General features: G+C 37.5%; 1 protein-coding gene across 3 annotated transcripts in view; it reads right to left on the bottom strand.

Annotated features, from left to right (window-relative positions):
- The window catches only part of LOC149078607 (inositol hexakisphosphate kinase 2-like), a 104,855-nt gene that overhangs the window by 50,276 nt on the left and 34,395 nt on the right, over positions 1 to 20,184 (bottom strand). The window contains exon 1 of one of the 3 annotated variants that reach the window (XM_089240724.1): positions 5,213 to 5,454. The exons of the other annotated variants lie outside the window; for them this stretch is intronic. The gene's annotated coding sequence lies outside the window, so the exon portion shown is untranslated. Of the gene's footprint in view, positions 1 to 5,212; positions 5,455 to 20,184 lie in introns of those variants that run through there. 3 annotated transcript variants of the gene reach the window in all.

The following is a 20,184-nucleotide window of genomic DNA, read 5'->3' as shown; positions in this document are numbered from 1 at the left end:
GAACCAAGAACAAACACATAAAGAGGAGGGAGGGACAAAATTCCCCCATCAGTATAACATTCCACAGAATTTTTCTGGCGTCTATCGAAAGTAAAAAACGTTACTCATTGCTAATAAAAAAAAATCCACGAAACCACAGAAAAATCATCGATCATTTCATGTCACGCTGAAAGAAATGATAGACGCTCTATTTCTCTCTGGTCATTAAATGCTGCTGAAAAGCCTTTCAACCCTGAACCCTTGAGACGACATTGAAGCATTTTTGATATTGTACATTACCTGTCAAAAAGATAGACAATTTTCGTAGGTACTCCTACCCTGTTAGACTTCGTAAGTTCCATATAACGAGGCACTATAATCTCAAAAATGGTTTCAGCAGATCCACCCTTAGGGGTGTGTGTGTATGTGGGACAGGTGCGGCCGCACACCGGCCTAGCAAAATTTCGAAAGATAGAAATGATATACAGTATATTAGGTAATGAAAATATCAGGTAAAATGATATAAAATATTATGGGTAAAAAAAAACAGCAAAAAAGGTGACTGCTCTTCAAAAAAATAATGATTGCAAGAAGTAATAAAGGCCTACTATTTTATCGAGGAAGATACAGAATAGAACGCAGCCCAGCATGACTAGGCTCTGTCACTTAGGCTGCGGTCATACTGAGCCGCTGTGGTGGTCGAGTGGTTATAGTGACGGACTCGCGATGCGAGGATCCGCGTTCGAACCCCACAGTGGCGGTCGGCTGAAGTTGGTTTTCTGTGGTTCCCAACTTCAAGGCGCGAATGCGAGCCGATCTCCCCGTTAAAAAGTCTCGCCACAGAGAGCAACAGGCCAACAACGTTACAAATATTCAATCATTACACTTCACTCACAATTTGAAGTATAGATGGCAGCACTGAAATATCATACACAACACTAGCTACACACTCAGACTGTTAGGTGCACTCACTTTGCCCAGCCCAGCCACGAAGCTGGGCTGTAAGAGATCTCGGCAACGGGATAAGTCCGGTGGCAGAGAACTCCTGGCGTTCATTCATTCATTGCGGTCATACTGAGGCGAAGAGACACGAGTTACGAGAATTGTGACTAGGAAGAAAAAAATGCATCGGGGTAGAGGAAGAGATGACCGCACAAAGTAAAAAAGGAGGAGGATAGAGGAAATGACAGTAGGGGGTTCTGAAATCTAAGGATGCGATGATGCCTTCGCAGAAGGAGGGGGGGGGGAAAGGGAGAAACGCACCAATCAGCAGATAGGGAATAATTAGCAAATCGAGGTGAAAACAAACAGGTTTGTTGAAATTGCGCACCTCAGTGAGTGACCTCTTTCTATTCTTTATCCCGCTTCTCGAGTATGTGTGGTGCAGAAAAAAACAATACAAATTGTTTTCGTCGCTAATCTCTATTATGCACACCCGTACCATTTGTTCCCGGCACTACGCGCACGGCCTTAAGCGATATAAACTCCTGCCCCGAAAGGCGTCATCGTGCTGGAGAAAATTCTGAGTCACAAGGAGGAAAAAAAATAATAGGGGTCCCTATCATGCAACACGAAGGACCCCTAGTCACGTATGCACATTCAGATGCAATTACAAAAAAAAACATGTCAAGGTCAGAAATATAACGAAGAGAATCAGATTATACAATGAGTTTGTGGGGCCCACTATTTTACGGTACCCTTTGACAATATGCATTCAAATCCGAGATTTAAAAGTGACATGTACTAGTATAAATATAGCCTACGGGATGTCCTGCAAGTGCTAATGCGGCTTTTATCTCATCAACCGTCTGTCGTAGAGCTTTGATTCCAATTTAAAAAATGATCAAAATGCGTTCAAAAATTATCACCCTTCACCAGTTTTGAGAGTTAGAATACAGTGTGTCACAAAATAAATTTTTTTTTTAATTTTTAAACGGTCTCCTTGTCCTCGTATTTCAATTAGAAAGTTGTTGTCCTGTCTCTCCTGTGAGGCCAACAAAAACATTCATTCTTCAAAGTGCAATCTTCACTAAGATATCTGAATTCAAAAACAGGAGAAAAGTTGTGAAAAAACAGCAAAAACTAACGGACAAAACTTATTCTCCCTCATCTATGCTGTCCTTCCCCAACTTTTCTGAGGAGTTCCACCACATAAGGCAGTGGCTTTCAAACTTTTTTTTTTTCCTTTTCCGCCCACGGCTCCCTTGGACTTTTCATCGTTCATCCGCGGCTCCGCAGAATAGTCTGAAAAAAAAAATGTTATTCTTGAAAGCTCCGAACGGGCACACACGCAATAACGCACCAATTCCCTCGCGAGGCTCCTAGTAGCGACGACGCACACTTTGAGAACCACTGGCATAAGGGGATTAGAGAAAATTATTCTCGAAATACTCCACGTGAATGAGCCCCGCGATTATTCTCGCACCCGGTAAGGGCGGTCCTGGATTGTGTACACACTCGTCGTCGTCCCCGTACACATTTACGCAGCCGAGAGAACAATTTTTTGCTCCTCCTACTCTTCCATTTTTGTATCTTCAACCAACGTAAAAGAAGGGGGGGGGGGAAAAGAGTTTAAATCACGCCATTGCTCTCTCTCTCTCTCTACGTTTGGTAACACGAGGGCTAAATTTAGCTTAGTAAGGAATCACATTAGTTAATGGAGGGCTTTGTCCTAATGACGCGCGCTTAAAAAGAACTGCACTATCTTTTCTCTTTGATGTGAAGTAGGTCTTCTGTCTTTCTTATTCGCTATACTCACTCAGTGATTTCTGTTCTTTGATTGTGTAATATTTCTACGAAACATCTTCATCTCGAATACGCTTCTCCTCCGTGAGTTACGCGAATCCGGCTATTAAAGATCTTCTCGGAGGAATTCAAATTATTCAATGCGTGCGTGCGATTATTTTTCGAGGATTATTATTATTTCCAGGTATTTTTCAGCATCGGTGAAAGAAATCATTTCGGCATTAATGAAAATTGATATTTAATGAAAGAAATAATTTCGGAATGAAAGTCTTTTCGGTAATTTGGGGCTGTTTGACTCGGAGCCCGATTACTTACCGTTATATAGAACTGAACAATGCATTCTTCGTGTAAATCAGGATACCATCCTACAACTTTAAACGCAGTGGTATGACTTTTCACGAGATTGGAACAGCCCGTGCAGTATTTCCTAACCCTTTGAGTTCCGCAGACCCTTTGTGCCAATAAAATGAGGGCTACGCGGGCCTCTTTACAGAATAATATTCAGTAAGTGACAATTGAAAAATGAGTTAATTAAAAAAAAAGTTTTTCTGGGTATCTCACCATCCAAATTATTTCTCTCTGATGAGTCGTTTCCTCATCCAAAAGCTCATGAAACCCCCCCCCCCCCCTGAAATGTCTCGAAGGGGTCCGTTGATCTCCGGTTAAGATCCCATGCCATGTAAATCCCTGATCCCGTTAAATGCACCTAATATAAACACTATCTGGGCGCAGAGATAAATATTAAATTCTGTGGTACTAGTTGAAGGCTGGCTCACCGCAAATTTTGCTTCCAGCAGTACGAGACCATAATAAGCTTTCTCAGCTCATATGTAAGTGCTTGAAAAAACTGAATTCTTATTGTATGTCTCTGTTAATCACGTCGTGGGACAGGAACCATTTACCAAAATTTTTCCCAGCTAACGAATTTCTATTTATGTGACTATCCCGGACGTAACCCATTACGAATGACGGAATTTCCCCTTTTCAACAGCTGGGACCATTTCTCGCGTGTACTATGGAATGTAGAAAAGCATCATCTCTCAAATTCAAATAAGTAATTTTTTTGAGCTTCAGTGGCACTTCCCCCAGTTGAAAGCGTAGGCGTAAAGTCATTGAAAATATTAGGAGGAGGAGGGAATATTGAGGACGGGGGGTGGTGTGTTTATGAAAAACTTTTCAATAGACGTAATGAAGATTGTGGAAAATATTGGGGGGGGGGGGCCTGGATCCATGAACCAAATACAAGTTTAAGCTTACGGGAGAAAGAGTTGAAAGGTGGGGGGAAAGGATACAAGCGACTTGAATGGTGTTTCTCGGACTGCAGTGATACCTCGACTTACGTCAGTAATTCGTTCCAAGACTGACGACGGAAGTCGAGGTGAACTTCTCGAATGATAATGATTCTCCTTCCGAAAAAGAGGGAGGTTAAAAAAAAATTCGCTGATTTTCATTATTCTTTCTTATTTATCTATTCACCCTTTTTTAAGCGTCTCTATCGAGGAATCATTTCTCTTTAAACGTGACGTGAAAAGCCTTCAAGCAGTGCCCGTTTTTTTCATGGGGCACACGCCCAGAGCCCACAAATTTTCAGTGCTTCAAAATTGACTGGCTTTTGTATTTTAGGTACGGCCTCACATGCCTTCTCCCACCCTTGCATATGACTCCATCTCAAACACTATATATAAAGGGCTACAAAAAAATTCATATTTGCCCGGGGTCCGAACTTATAAGAAACTGGCCATGCCTTCAAAGCAGGGCCTTTATTCAAAATGCGTCGTATTGAAGAAAAATAATACTTAGGATAAAAATGATGTAAATGCTGAATGACCAAGTCGTTGTATATTACTGTACATAGCTTTTCACCACCGTTTTCCTACGTTATACACAACTTTTAACTTTTTTGACAGCTTACAAACGGCTCTTCCTTTCAACGCTTCTGTTCAGAACCTTCAAGCATCCCCCTGGAAATGAGTAAAAACCTTGCGTACCCTCCCTATACGTAACAGACACGTTTGGCGTACCTCTAGAAATTTTTTTCAAGGTGCTCGTATCGAAAATATTATACTTAGCATTTGATGAAAAATAATTGAGGAAATCAATCGTAAATTTGTAATAAGCATTTTTTATATATATTAAAAATCCATCTCAGAAGAGATGAAGAATAACAGATGTCTTTTTTTGCGATAGGTTTTCAGTGTGAAACTTCACATATTAATATTTCAATTAGCAAATTTCACGTCCAGGATGTAAAAATTTGTAAAAATGCCAAACTGAAAGTTATTTCCTTGTTTAAAAAAAAAAAAAACAACACCGCGACATAATGGTGACACAACAGGAAATCGGAAGGAAGCAGTGGCAAACTTGAAATAATTCTCTTTTGTTATCAAAACCAGTCGAAATTCGCTACGACTGGAAATTAACTGGTGAACTTGAGAAAAACAAAACCAAACTTGCATCCAAGTTTTCGAAGTGTTAGTTAGCTATTTACCTGTACAAATTTCTCCGTACAGTCCCGCAATAGATGACAGTTTGATGTATCCAGGGCTTACATCCGAAAGATAATGTTAAAAAAGCGCCATGAGAGAGAATGGCATCGGCAGCGTCACTCTTCACAGGGCACAATGCACACACACACCACACGCACGCACACACATATTATTCTATCCATACACGCACACAGAATTGCTCTCTCTCTCTCTCCGCGTCAACCGCGAGCCTTGCTCACACTGGAATAAAAATAAAAACGAATAAAATTCGAGCTGTTATTATTATTAACAATTCCCTCCCGCTTCAGTTTGAACCAATCACGAAGCGAGATCTTGCGGAATATTTTTCCCTAAAGTTTGATCTTTTTTCCCTATTGAAACCCCCTCCCCCCCCTTTTTATGTCTCTCTCTCTTCCTCGTAACCGGTCTTTCAATTAGAAAGATCATCGTATGGAGAGAAGTGGAATTTTTCTCTAGTAGATTCGAATTCTTTTTAATATAAAAGATTACTGAGAATTTTATTTCTATTGGATGGCATTAGAAATCATGGAACCGGTTTTTTCCCCCATTAAGGTTTTGTGTTTAATTGACTTGGGTGGAGTGAATAATAATAATATTAATGGGAAAAAGAATCACTTTGATATTACAGATACTATACCGAGATTTTGTTTAAGATTTTTTTTCTCTGGATTTTTTAAAAGGGTTTTCATGGGTTACACCATTTTTATTTAACGCCATTTACTATCCTATCAAGGACATAGAACTGAGGAAACTTGATTTTTTATCGTCTCCATTTCGATATAGCATACACAATTTCATAGTATGATGGTGGTTTAGTAACCTTGAATATTTGTATGAGCTCATTATGGCATTTTTTTCCAATATATGTGTCGTGCATAGTAATGTTTATGTGTATCAACAATTATATAAAAAGGGAAATTTATATTATGTAAATAGCGTATATTATGTAAATATATGTGTGGGTAATTCAAATGTGATCGCTGCCACCAAGCACTGTGAACGGGGGCTGTGTTTGATTGTTCCCGCCGCACTTTTATAGTATGATAGTAATTTTGTAACCTTGAATATTTGTATGAGCTCTTGGTGATATTTGTACCCAATACTACCTTCAGAGTAATGTTTATGTGCATTCCCAATACTATAAAAAAGGGAAATTTTTGTAAAGTAAATAATGTATGCATGTAATTCAAATGTGAATGCCCAGCACTGTCAACGGAGGCTCTGCTTGATTGTTCCCGTCGCAATGCGGGCTCGGTGTGTATTCTGCACGTGCAATTTTTCTCTCTAGACATTGGATTCAGTCACCCATTTTTGTCAAATGGCTTATATGTTGCATTGAGTTGATGGCTGTCTTCATGGGGAGAACGACGCGAGTAATTCGAAACTTGCGAGCACGGGGCAAGGGGAGCCACCACTATAAATCTTTGCTAACTTTTCCGACACAACTCTGCCTCTTTTGAGGTAACGGAAGTAAGGTGCTTTGCATCAGTCCGGGGCTGTGAGCGGGTCTATCTATCTATATATCTACAGTGGAAGTCCGATATAACGAGTGTGGCTTATAGCGAGAATCTCACTATAACAAAGGATTTACAAGTGATTGTCAAATAGCTAACGTTAAAGATAAAAAAGTTATTCGGGTACACATGAAGCCATGGAACTATGGAAGTGACATTAATAATTGAGAATTTTAATTGTTCAGTTGGATAATAGGAATATTGATAATAGGAAATTCTATGCCAAAATGTCTTAGACAATCAACAGCTGCGTAGTATAGTTCTTTTCATTCGTTAGTATCAGCACGAAATGATCCAAAAGACATTTTAATGCAGATAAACCACCAATTTTCGACAATTTTATAACCTGACAGAGAAAAAAGATAGATATTCGTTTATAACGAAAAGTCCGTTATAACGACAATGGCCCTCATGATTGTGAAAGGTCGTCGTAATGGACTTTTAATGCATTTTCAAAATATTTGGCATCAAGTTGATTCCAAAACTTCATCAAACCTATGTTTAATATGAATATTTGAGATAGTAAAGTAATACCTCGGTATTACGTTGATCACTTTTAATGTCATCTCACATATAACGTAAGTGTTTGCAGAAGGGCTGGAAAGGCCTTCGAAAATTTACATGCCCGTCCGGGAATGTACATTTTTGGAGTAAAGTTTATATCTATTAATTTCAGTTTTTCAACTTGAAATAATGGATGACTGGATTTACTTTAGCACATAATTCATATTAATATTTTGCTGAATGCAAAAAACTGCGATAAGCTTTGGGCCTCTGCTGCCATCTATTGAATAAAAACAAAACTATCTGTTATCATTCTAAAAATAAAATGGCTGTTGTTTTCAAACCGATGTGCAGGAAAAAAAATAACAACATTGGTATGAAACTATAACTTTTTACTTTTGTGTTTTTATTCGCGAAAATACCGGCAACTATGTTTTTGAGCAACGACTCAAACAGCTTTTCAAGTCCTGGATTGAAATATAAGAATATTTGGTATGACATCGAAATATGCGTCTGCACCTTTTAAACAAACTCGCACCCAAATCAAAATGAAAACAAATAATATAAAGGGATACAAAATGCATGAGCCTAGCCCTCAGTAGAGTCTCAGTTTGTATAGAGGACAATATAACAAAAATTAATTGTTGCGATTTATATCAAGATCTACAGACACACAGATGAAAAATCTAAACCCGATGACAAATACGAGAATTTAGACGTACAGTCGGCCCAGTGTAAACGGATATGAACGACTCCGGCACATGATATCCGATTACGCGGGGAACAGATTGCAGTTTCATACCGTAGTATAGATTCTATATTGAAAAAATTATACGCTCTGTGCATATATATCATATTATCTGAGCAGAAATATATCAGAGTATAATGAATTAAAAACATCAGATTCTATAAAACATATATCCTTATATATAGTAACATACCAATATCAATACCAAAGACAGCTAGAATATATAGTGTGATAATATAGGACGAAGTGAATTTTCAAAAAGCAAATTATCCCACTGCTGAGAGAGAGACAGAGAATCAACATTGAACATTGAATAACCGGACACACCCCGCTTCCCATCTCAAGGAGATATCAAAGCGTTCCCGAAAGATGGGTGCATCCGGAATTTTATTAAATATGTATATGTATATATATCTATATAAATTTGTATAACAGAATAACAAGTCCAATTACAGGAGTATAAATCAACGAAATAATTATGATAAATCATGATCTAAGAATCGAAATCTAAATTGATATTATAGCGTCCTTGGGGCACGTCCAGACTCGATAATCAAATTCCGTTGGTGGCGGTCCGTCCGCGTTCGTTGGATGTCACTAGTCATGTAGGCCGTACAACGACGAATCGATGTCATGTTTGCGTCACATGTCCTGGTCCAAGTGTCCAAGTCAGCCAATGTTCGGACACCCAGATGTTTTAGCTCATTCTAGGAACACATTCCTGTTCCATGAGCATCCTACGTCTTAATTCTCCTGGGCAATTAGGAGATTTCATCATTCCCGAAGTTACATCGGCTGGCTAGCTGGATTATGGGGTGCATTGATTCACAACGTTAACATGTTAAGTGTTTATAGTTTCTCCAATAAAGTTCACCGTTCAACGTGAATTTGGCAATTTCAGTTTGTTATTATTATTATAATTGCATTCAAAACTATCAATCTGTTTCACAAACAGAAATTCTTTCTTTTCTCCTAATATTTATCTACTTCTAAGTAGTTAAATATTAAGCCATTAAGCCATGGCGTTTGTACAGATGTTTTTTGATTTCTTCTTTTATTTAAAATGTTAGTGAACTCTATGGGCCAAACAGTGAACAAAAGTAAAATAAAATAATTAAACGTACTGAAGATAATTTTGACATTTACAGGGATGGATTTTTTTTTTTATAAATTTCAACCGTTCGTATATTTTACTTAAATTCCGAATGCTTTATTGAATAAAAATATTATGTACATAGTGGTTGATATTAGAATGCTTGGTTAAAATCGAATAGAATGCTTGGTCTCATTTTCAAAAAGGTCTCTTCGCGTTCTCCTAAAGTCATTCTTCCGCTTTTTCGAGGCTTAGTTCGTCCTGGACTGGAGTATGCTGTAAGGTTTTGGAGACCATACCTACAGAAGGACATAGACTTGGTTGAAGGGGTGCAGAGAAGAGCTACGCGTGTCCTTATTGGCACACAGGGCTTGAGTTATGAAGAAAGACTTCATTTTTTGAATATGTTTACATTGGATGAACGCAGGTGTCGAGGAGATATGATCGAAGTGTTCAAAATTTTCAATGGGATGGATAGGATGGACCATGAACTTTTAGTACACCGCCAATCGACTGCTTTTACAAGGGGACACCAGTATCGATTGGTGAGGGACAATGCAAGGTTATGGTGTCGCAGGGAATTTTTCTCCAATAGGGTTGTTAATGGATGGAATAGCTTGCCCCCGGAGGTAGTAAATTGTAACACAATTGACACGTTTAAGAAGAAATACGATAGACATGTTGGGGTGGATCGAGAAGCTATCCATTCTTAGAATAAGACAACCATAAGTATTCCTTATGGGCATTGTATAATATTTTATCATGTGTATATATTGTTTGTAATTTGTGTTAATTGCATTTTTAATTGGGTTGCTGTATTTTTGAAACATGTGACAACCATATTTTTATGGGCATCTTTTTATCAGCCACCTCGTTGGGCATTTTGCCTGTTGTGGCGTTGTATTTGTATTTGTATTTGTATTTGTATATGTATTTACAGTTGTCGTGTGAATTCCAATATTCGATTAAGTGGTGAAAAGTTTTAGAAATTATCACATAAATACAAATACAAATACAACGCCACAACAGGCAAATTGCCCAACGAGGTGGCTGACTTAAGAACATCATGGATCCCCGAGCCATTTTTTGGAGGCCCTACCTACTACTGCTACACCACACATGCACCCCCCCCCCCCGCGGAACTCCCAACGAATCGGTACATGCGGGAATGTGCGTGCACGTGTAGTGAAACCTGACGTGAAGTTTTTTGTTTCTCTGTAATGCTTGTTATGTGTAGTGCTGCCATCTGCCACCAGTTTTTCAAACTATGAGTGAAGTTTTATGATTGAATGATTTATCGTTGTAGGACTGTTGCTCTCTGTGGCGAGACTTTTTAACGGGGAGATCGGCTCGCATTTGCGCCTTGAAGTTGGGAACCACAGAAAACCAACTTCAGCCGACCACCACTGTGGGGTTCGAACCCGGATCCTAGGCTAGGAACTTTGCTTAGGATTAGGCTAGGAACTTTGACATAGTCTCTATGGGAGAAATTTTGGCTCCAGTGAATTGTGTCAGTATAAGCGGGTCCGACTATATTTCATTTAGCATAGATAACTATGCTGCATATTTTCACTCTTTAGTGTAAATTTTCTAATAAAAATTTCAGAATGATTCTCAGTTAATTGGAAACACTCACTTCAAACTAAATTCCAAAGAAGAAAACGCTAATTTATTAATTTAATCATAAATGGAGACGTAAATGTCAAAATTAAGGAAAAAAATATGCAAAGAAAAATTACTCAAACAGCAGTAGCTGTTCAACAGGTGCGCGAAATAATTTACGCAACTGCATTTCTTAGTTTATTATTTTTTCCCTTCGGAAACACTTCTATTACTTAATTGATCACGAAATGTTGTTTGTAAATAAATAAATACATCACGAGTGGATGGTAAAATCCATAAAATTTTTTTTTTTAGTTTTTAGTGTGGTTTTTCTTTTCTCTCGGCCGTAGAGAAAAGTCTTCACAAGGACGCGACCTTCTTCATTTCCCTAAACGTGGACGAGAAAAAATCCCTCGAGGGAAAAACAGTCAGAGCGCATGCGTGAACTACTTACGTGTCGATTACATCATCAGCTCTCTCTCTCTCTCTCTGAGGCTGACGTATTTTGCAAAAAAAGGGAGAGCTGGAAGATTTATTTCCAGCTGTGTGGGGCGCGTGTTGTGTTTGAGTTTATTGTTATTTTCGATAGAAAATACTTTTTTTGTCTTTGTATTATCATTTTTTTTTAATATATTATCATGTTCCTAACACACGAGATATGCCAGGAGTTATATGGGAAAAGCATTTTATTAAGGGGGAAAAACATTGCACCGGAACAAAGAAAGCGAAATATTATTTCACCTTGGGGAAGTTATTACCGTTTTAAATGTAAGAAATTTATGGGTCTGTGTGTTGCACGGAATGGAACACACAAAAGAAATATTTCGTGGGGAAAAATAATTTCTTACGTAACCAGGAAATACATTTGATTAATACATAGCATAAAATAGCAATTGCTTTATGGAAATTCTGTTACATTAGAAATTGCGTGTGGATGAGAAAGTGTTACATTTAAGGTTTTTTAATTGAAAATTTTAAAATGATTTTTTGAGTTTTAATTGAAATAGTGATGAGTAGGGCTCGGATTTTTATGACCTGAAGATGAAACGGCGTTGCTGTTCGGTTAATAAGCGACGATGTTTCATCTTCAGGCCATAAAAATCAGAGTCCTAATGAAGAGTTAAAATCATAATTTTTTTTTCAGGTGAGTTTTTTTATGAATTTAATTAATTTTTAAATGGAGTTATTGGAAATGCTTGAATGCACATAAAAGTGTTACTACTATTTTACAAAACCAGTTTTTAGATTTCTGTTCAGGCATATTTATGAGTATCCAGGGTATTCAAGAAAGAATCCTGAACAATTCTATTTTTCCAAAAATTAAAATTCGTTAGAATGTTGTTAAGAGCAATCTGAATTTTATGAGAATTAATTATTTTTGTTTATAGGGGTGCTTCTCAAACTTTTGGGATCCACGGCTCCCTTACACGTAGTATTACTTATACATAGTTCATACGCGGCTCCCCAGAAGAGTCCGGTAGATATTCCGCAGGTAGATATATTTGGGACAGAGTGGGAGCCATGTTCTGGTTTGGTGGTGGTAGATATTCCGCATCCATGAAAAAATCCCTCCACAGCACTGACAACAGGAACACATCAACGACCCACACTTTGAGAACCACTGGTCAGCTGCAGTGATTTACAACAAACCTGTGGTTCATTTTGTTTTGATTTAATTAATTAGATGCGATCTACTACTTTTTTTTTTTAAAGGATATTATGGAATAACATTGAAAAAACATCAATACGGAAATCACTCGAATTAGTTATAACGTTAATTTATTCCTTCTCCAAAAAATGATTAACAACATTTTCCGTTCTTTAAGATTTCATTATTGACGAATGAACTATTAACGTGTGGGGAATTTATACGCAGGAAATTACGGTATTTTTTACATTATTAATAAATGTTTTTTCTTTCGCTGTGAGGAAAAAAAAAAATCAATGTGTTTTTTTATTAGTTCTTGGCTTTTCATGTAGTACGCTCGTAGCGTAAGACCCTTCCTTGGCCTGGAAAACCATGCTGACCCAGAATGTTGTTAAAAAAAAGACAATTTTTTCTACAGTGTATTTGATAAGCATTGTTCGAAATGAATTTTTTTTTATCACCTTTGTTCAAAATAGAAATTTTTACCATTGTTAAAAAAAAAAGTATTTTAAATCGATTTTTTCCCCCCAGAGGAGAATTATTACAAATGCTATTATTTACGACAATGTTTTTTCATTGTCGTTAGAACAACATTTGCTGATTATTCTTTGAATTTTTTTTTGTTGTAATTTTGTTCGAATTCTTTTATCTCCTCGATACTCCATAATTTAGTTATAGTTCATAACTTTGAAACACAAACAACCCATTACAATAAATGGTACATTTTACAACTAATTTTCAAGAAAAACATCAATAGTAATATCAAAAGCCCGGTTCAAGCTTAGTTCAGAAAGATATTCCACCAGCAATGCCAAGTTTGGCGGGCAATATTGAATTGAAATCGAGATACTCTATGAACGTTATTCATACCAATTTCGTCGTACTAGCTAACATCGTATCTCTAATACTGAAGCACTTCTGAATATTCATACAGTAAAACTTCTATTGACCGTCACCGTCCGGACCAAGGCTGTGACGGATAACCGAATAGACGGATAACAGAAATCGCCAAGTATATTTGTACAGTAACGTGATTTGACTGTGGGCTTGGGAAGAAAATGAAAACAAAATCCTTTAAAAGTGAATAATGGATACATATCGTATTCAATTTTACACAAAATGTTCAATATAAACTTCAATATAAGGCCAGCACAGGCAGTGACAACATTGAAAATAGCGTACTTTATGTTGTATCTCTTCCAAAATTCTCTGACAATCATGGCATCAGATGAAAGTAAGCCTTCGATAAAAGCCTTTTTTGTAACGTCGCTTCATATTTTCAATTACGCCCTGGTCCATAGCCTGAATAAATGGAGTTGTATTCGCTGGGAGAAAAGGCATGTTATTTAGACATCACCACTTTTGAGTTCACAAGAGGGGTTGTGTCGGGGCATTGTCCATTAACAGCAGTGCTTCCTGCTGCAACTGGCTACTGCTTTTCGGCCATATGAGCTCTAACTTGAGGTGCGAAAGCGTTGTGGAACCATTCTGGAAAAATTGTTTGGTCCAACCAAGAACTTTTTTTGGGCGTAATAGTTCACAGGCAATGCGTTCATATTTAAATTTTTGGAAGCACTTGGTTTTTTTGGATTTACCAATTACAAGCCGGGGTAATCTATGATTGCCGGTGGCATTTGTACAGACCATAGCAGTGATTCGATCTTTTTCGCCCTTAGAACCTGGAGCTGTTTTTTTCGTATATTATTTCTAGACGATGACGGATAATAGAAACTGACGGTTAAACGAGTGACAGTTAATTGAAGTTTTACTGTATTTAACTTATGTTGTCTGTAGTACAGTGCTCCCCACATTAGCCGCATGATGAGGAACACCAGCTTTTTTGAATGGTGGTAAATTCGCATGGTGGTGGTCTAATCCACTCCCGCCATGCCGGGAAAAGCGAGGTTTAATAAGCATCACAGATTACATATTCAGCTAGTTCGGTAAATTCTTACAATAAATATATTTACGAGTTTTCAAAAAACTGTGACTTCAATTTCGCGGTTCACGGCATGATGGTCTCCCTCACTGTTTCCCTGCATGCCGGCTAATGCACGGGAATACGGTAATCTAAATTCATTCTTGGAGCTTTCAAGTTTAGAAATGATCATAAAGTGATATTCAACTTCCTATATATCATTCCATTTGAAAAAGTCTCTCCGAAAACAGCAGGCAGACCTTCAACATGACACTTACATAACGTAGAACTTCAAGCATTTACCATCTTTATTTTAAAATGTGGATGACATTTGGAGGCAGCAGCAGCAAGAACACGAAACAAGGCCAACTCTGACAACATAAATCGAACAATTGAATTACTGATTTTGCATTATTATAAGCTGAATAATCTGTAAAATGTCTGTTGCTTTCATCTTAATGGCAGAGGACATCCCTGGCCTTCCTCTCATTGGCACAAAGGGTCCCGTGGAACACAAACGGTTGAAAAACCCTGGCCCAATGAGCTCAGTGTCCTGGCCTAAACGATGTGCGTGTGGAGTAATATCTCACCCAGAAAGGGAACCAAAAACAAGCATCGAGCACACTTTTAGGTGCTTTATTGAACACCACAGTGCTCCATAAAAAAAGTTTCAAGATGTCTAACTTTGTGGCACGACGCAGTAACCTCGTACAAGAATGAAGTGTGTGATGATTTCCCAGCTTCCTTCTCTCTTCAATCATATTGGCGGATAAATTTTAGAAACCCGCTGAAAACTTAACCCTTTACTTCCTGTGAGTTACGACGAATGTGTATGTTTTTGTGTGTGTGTGTGTGTGTGTGTATGGAGAGCGGAGAAGAAGATGGTGTCGCAGAAGATCCTTTGGCTCTAGATCTTCTTCAAATAATAAGATCTTCCCCCCCCCCCTCTCTCACTCCCCCACCCCATTCATTTTTTATTTCCATCTCGTGCCCTTGAAGTTTCAAAGCAAGCATAAAAACAAGGCGGTGGTTTGTGTGAGGAAAGACGAGTTGTTGCTTGTATATCGTCTCTGCCAAAAAAGAAAAAGACCTATTCATTTTGTGGGACTCCACACTGGAAAAAACGAGAGTGAGATTTTATTTTGGGACTGTTGGAATGAAGTTTAACTGAATTAAACCAACCAACCAAGAGCCTGCACGCGTGTATGGCTGTTTCTCTCTACCCTGCGTGGGTTTTTTGTTCGTGAAATTCAGTGTGTTGAAGTTTTAAGGGCACATGTGTGCATCTTATATCCGTTTGGCAGAACAACCAATTACGCTCGAAGTTGCTAAAACAATACTTTCCTTCATCCTTTCTTGTGCAACAGCAGCGGGAGAAGTCACACGAGGATAACCGGAATGAATCATTTTCTGCAGGAAAAACAGTTTTTTGTTACTGCAGTATATACATAATTTCTGACTTTTCTCCTCGTTCTTTTAAATGACCATTTTCAAAAGGTCAAGGTGATACGTGACAAAGAGTTACGCGTCGCAATTATGTTCCGCACATCAACATTTCTTCTCCATGACTAAGATGTTTCAACGAGGTTTGTTTTGACTGTCTGCCATGTCACAGATAATGTCATCTCTATCTGGTGGGGGGGGGGGGAGACATTTTTTATGCAGTTTTTCTAAAAGCAACTCGTTACAAAAATACAAGTCTGGTCTCGATAGCTTTTGGATGAAATTAAAAAGTTAAGGATGAAGTTACGAAATAATATTTTTTGTTATGTTTTGAAAATTCCTCATGTCCAAAATTAACGTTGATTAATGAAAGAAAAATTAATTAGCTTCTCTTCCCAAAACGGAAGAAGCTGAGACATTTTCTTGAAGTAGATTTGATGTAAAAATCTAATACTGGATATACATCGGCGATGGTTCAAAAGGGGCGCGGTAGCCCGGTCGATAAGATGCTCGCCTAAAGTACCAAAGGATGTTTAGAGGTGTCGCGAGTTCGATACCCGGTTCGTCCTTGTCAGAAAACTTTCCTCTGACATGGGGTACAAAAAGAAAAAAACGACGACTTGACCGCAGCAAAAAATTGCTACCGCAGGGAGTCCCCCATCGAGGGGTTAGCGCGCCAACCTCTCGATGAGTATAAAAAAATAAGCTTGCCGTTCGGAATCGGCAATAAATTGTAGGTCCCGGTCTAGTTAGCCATCGTGTGCAGAAAATGACCGTGGTGCGACAAAAATGATCAAAATGATCAATGATGGGTCGAAAAATTGTGAATTAAACTACAGTAAAACCTATTGGACAAGTGGTCCTTCAATAGAAATGAAGGAATCTGTGAGATTAAAATCCAGAATGCTAAAATATTGGTATTATGAGTGTTGAAAAAATCCTCCTCCCTAGAGGTTTCACTGTATTTCAAATTGGCATATTGAATTGAAGCAAATTATTTATACCTATTTTCATACTGATGATTATCTTGAATTATTTTAGTATTAAAGGAAAGAGACTTTCTGGATATAATTCTAGGAAGACTTTCTCTCTTTGCCGCGTGGGACATGAACTTGGTCGAGAGGGAGTGCAGAGAAGACCCACGCGTGCTCTTGTTGGCACATAAGATCTCAAGCCTATAAAGAGAGACTTCAGTTTTGAATATGTTTACATTTTTAAAATATTTTCAGCATTTTTTTTAACTGGAATCATACCTCTCCAACGAACGGTTGATGAGATAAACGCCATATTTGGACTTGCAGGATATACAAGGGGATCTTATATACCTTGTATATACCCTGTATATTTTTCTCTAATAGGGTTGTTAATAAATGGAATAGCTTATCCCCGGGGGTAGTAAATTCTAACACAATGGACACGTGTGAAAAGAAATACGATTAACATGTTGGGGTAAATCGAGGAGCTATCCATACTTAGAATAAGACAACTATAAGTATTCTTCATGGGCATTGTATAATATTTTATCATGTATATATACAGGGTGATCAGCGAATAAGCCCTTATTTCAAAATTAAATATCTCTACAACAAAGATCAATAGAATTATGCGGTAAACGGTACGTTTATTAGCAAAACTGTAAGAATGTTGTCCAGAAATTTCGAAAATTTAGTTTTTTTTAAATTTTTTTTTTAAATTTAACAAAAAAAACAAAAAGCTGGAGATTTTGGGAAAATCCTCATTTGTGTGAAGAGAAACCACTTCATTCGCCTAAAGTTACTGCATGGGCTGCGGTATGCGCCAGAGGCATTATCGGCCCCTTCTTCGTGCGAGAAACGATTACTACTGAACGTTACGCTACAATTTGGGAGCACACATGGCGCATACCACAGCCCATGCAGTAACTTTAGGCGAATGCAGTGGTTTCTCTTCACACAAATGAGGATTTTCGGAACCCCAAAATCTCCAGTTTTTTTTTTTTGATTTCAAAAAATTATAAAAAAAACTAAATTTTCGAAATTTCTGTACAACATTTTTACAGTTTTGCTAATAAACGTACCGTTTACCGCATAATTCTATTGATCTTTGTTGTAGAGATATTTAATTTTGAAATAAGGGCTTATTCGCTGATCACCCTGTATATATATATATATTGTTTGCAATTTTTTTGATTGTATTTTTATTTGGGTTGCGGTATGTTAGTAATATATGACATCCATACTTGTTATGGGCATCTTTTTCTCAGTCACCTCGTTGGGTATTTTGCCTGTTGTGGCCTTGCATTTGTATTTCTTTATTTTGTACTGAAATAAGACCAAGAGATTTACTTTCTATAAACTTTTACTTTTACTTCTTACTTTTTTTCATCATGTATTTGCCATGTATATTCAAATATACATGGGACCATAGAGGGTTAAAGTCCCTTTGAAATGAATAAAGTGATGTAGTACTGAAAAGGTTCAAAATCCCATTGACTACAATGTGATACTTCTGCACGATATTATTTGTCTCCCGGACATTTCATGAAAATCAGAAATTCATCGAAACTCCGATAGTTTCAAGGTTCCCTAGATTTCCTCTTCAATCTAAAAAACAAACGGAACAAGGTCATATTTACAAACGCGAAAAATTTCCCAGGCTTCTCATTACAGAAGCCATTCCATTAAAAGAAAAAGTGTACGAGAAAAAAAGCGGAGCCTAGCACGGCATGATTCTCAAGGGCATTGAGTCATATATAATGAATGTAGTATGTATTTCCTTGATTATGCGAGTAGGAAGTGATCAAAATATTGCTAGTAAATTAGAGAAGACTAACCTTGAAATAAACTTCGGGGAAAAATTATAATTTCTTGCGTTTAAGCAATCTATCGGAATGGAGGAGAGATTCAAACATCACCGGACGGCACCGGTTCGTACACTATACTAGAATCTGAGAAGAGGAGAAAGAAACTCTCGAGATATATTTAAGGCTTCCAACTATGTTTTAAAAAGTCATTTTTGGAAGAAAATATCGATTTTAAATTATGTCCACAAAATTATCAATCTCATCAACCGTGCGTCGTAGATGTATGATTCTAATCAAAAAATTGCTCAACAGGCGTTCAAAAATTACTCTGTACCAGTTTTGAGAGTGGAAATACAGTGTGTCACAAAATAAAATAAAAAAATCTGAATTTGTATACGGTCCCTCTGTGCTCTAACTTCTAATTAGAAAGTTGTTGCGCTGTCTCTCCTGTGATGCCAACGAAAAACATTTGATGCTTCGAAGTGTAACATTCACGGAGATATTAGAATTCGAAAAAACGGAGGAAAAATTTGGGAAAGAACAGCGTTAAATACGAGTAAAACGGTTTTTACGCTGTTAATCGCATTTAACTCTCTTTCCTAAATTTCCTCCGTTTTATGAATTTAAATTTCTCTATGAATATTACACTTAAAAACATGGGATTTTTTTTTTGTTGGCGTCAGTAGAGATAGGGTAACAACTTTCTAATTCGTTTTTTGAGCACACGGGGAACGTATAAAAATTTGGATGTTTTTATTTTGTGGCACGCTGTATTTTCAATCTCAAAACTTTCACGGGGTAATTTTTGAAAGAATTTTGAGCATTTTTTGAACTGGAATCATACCTCTACGACGGACGGTTGATGAGATAAAGGCTGTGCTAGCACTCACGGGACACCCTGTATATTGTTAAAGTTATGAACGAAAATCTAAAGTCTATGGCTGTATTTGCCTGATTACAGTGTTTTACACACGATATGTCAAATAAAATTAAAAAAAAAAATTAATTATGAGCACTCCCCCGATGTTGATGACATCTGCATATTTTTGCATCTTTTGCATTTTTCTGCCGTTTTCAGGGCAATTTTTTGGCATTTTCAAGATCTTTTTTTCCGCTTTTTACATTTTTTGAAAATGGGGAGGACTGAAAAAATCCAGGAATACCGACAAAATTGAGCACTTAGGAAAACATTTGCTCGAATTTCTTGGAAAATATAATAAAAAGGATGTTTTTTGTTTCTTCCTAATCATAGATATACACAGGATTTTTCTCAGGGAGGGGTTCATTTTCCATTTCTTTACTGCAAAGGACCTTACCGCCAGCCAGTCATTGTCCCCATCTAGCAACAGGCCCCCCCAGACTGGGATCTTTGTTAGAACCCCCCCCCCCTTCCCGGTGAGATTCCACACGAGCCTCTCAATAGTGCATTTATAGGTATCATCTCAGGCTCCCGAGGCTGGAGTCCTTTCAGCCCCACCCTTGTGGGGAGCATAACGCCAGTGTTATTAATCGATTTGTGAATTATAACTCATTCATTAGAAAAAATATTATTTTCGATCAATCTAAAGGTTGAGAAAAAATATTTGCATATGATTTTGATGCTACTAGAACTTTATTCTTTCGAACACAATCGGTTTTTCAAGAACTTGATTTGTTATTTTTATTGCATTTTTTTCTAATTTTTTGGAAAATTTTTGAAGT

This window comes from Pholcus phalangioides, unplaced genomic scaffold, assembly GCF_987345545.1.
Source record: "Pholcus phalangioides strain wild (caught in Gottingen) unplaced genomic scaffold, Ppha-v1.0 ptg000013l_1, whole genome shotgun sequence".
Taxonomy (NCBI): domain Eukaryota; kingdom Metazoa; phylum Arthropoda; class Arachnida; order Araneae; family Pholcidae; genus Pholcus; species Pholcus phalangioides.
This window is presented reverse-complemented; position numbering and strand designations above follow the sequence as displayed.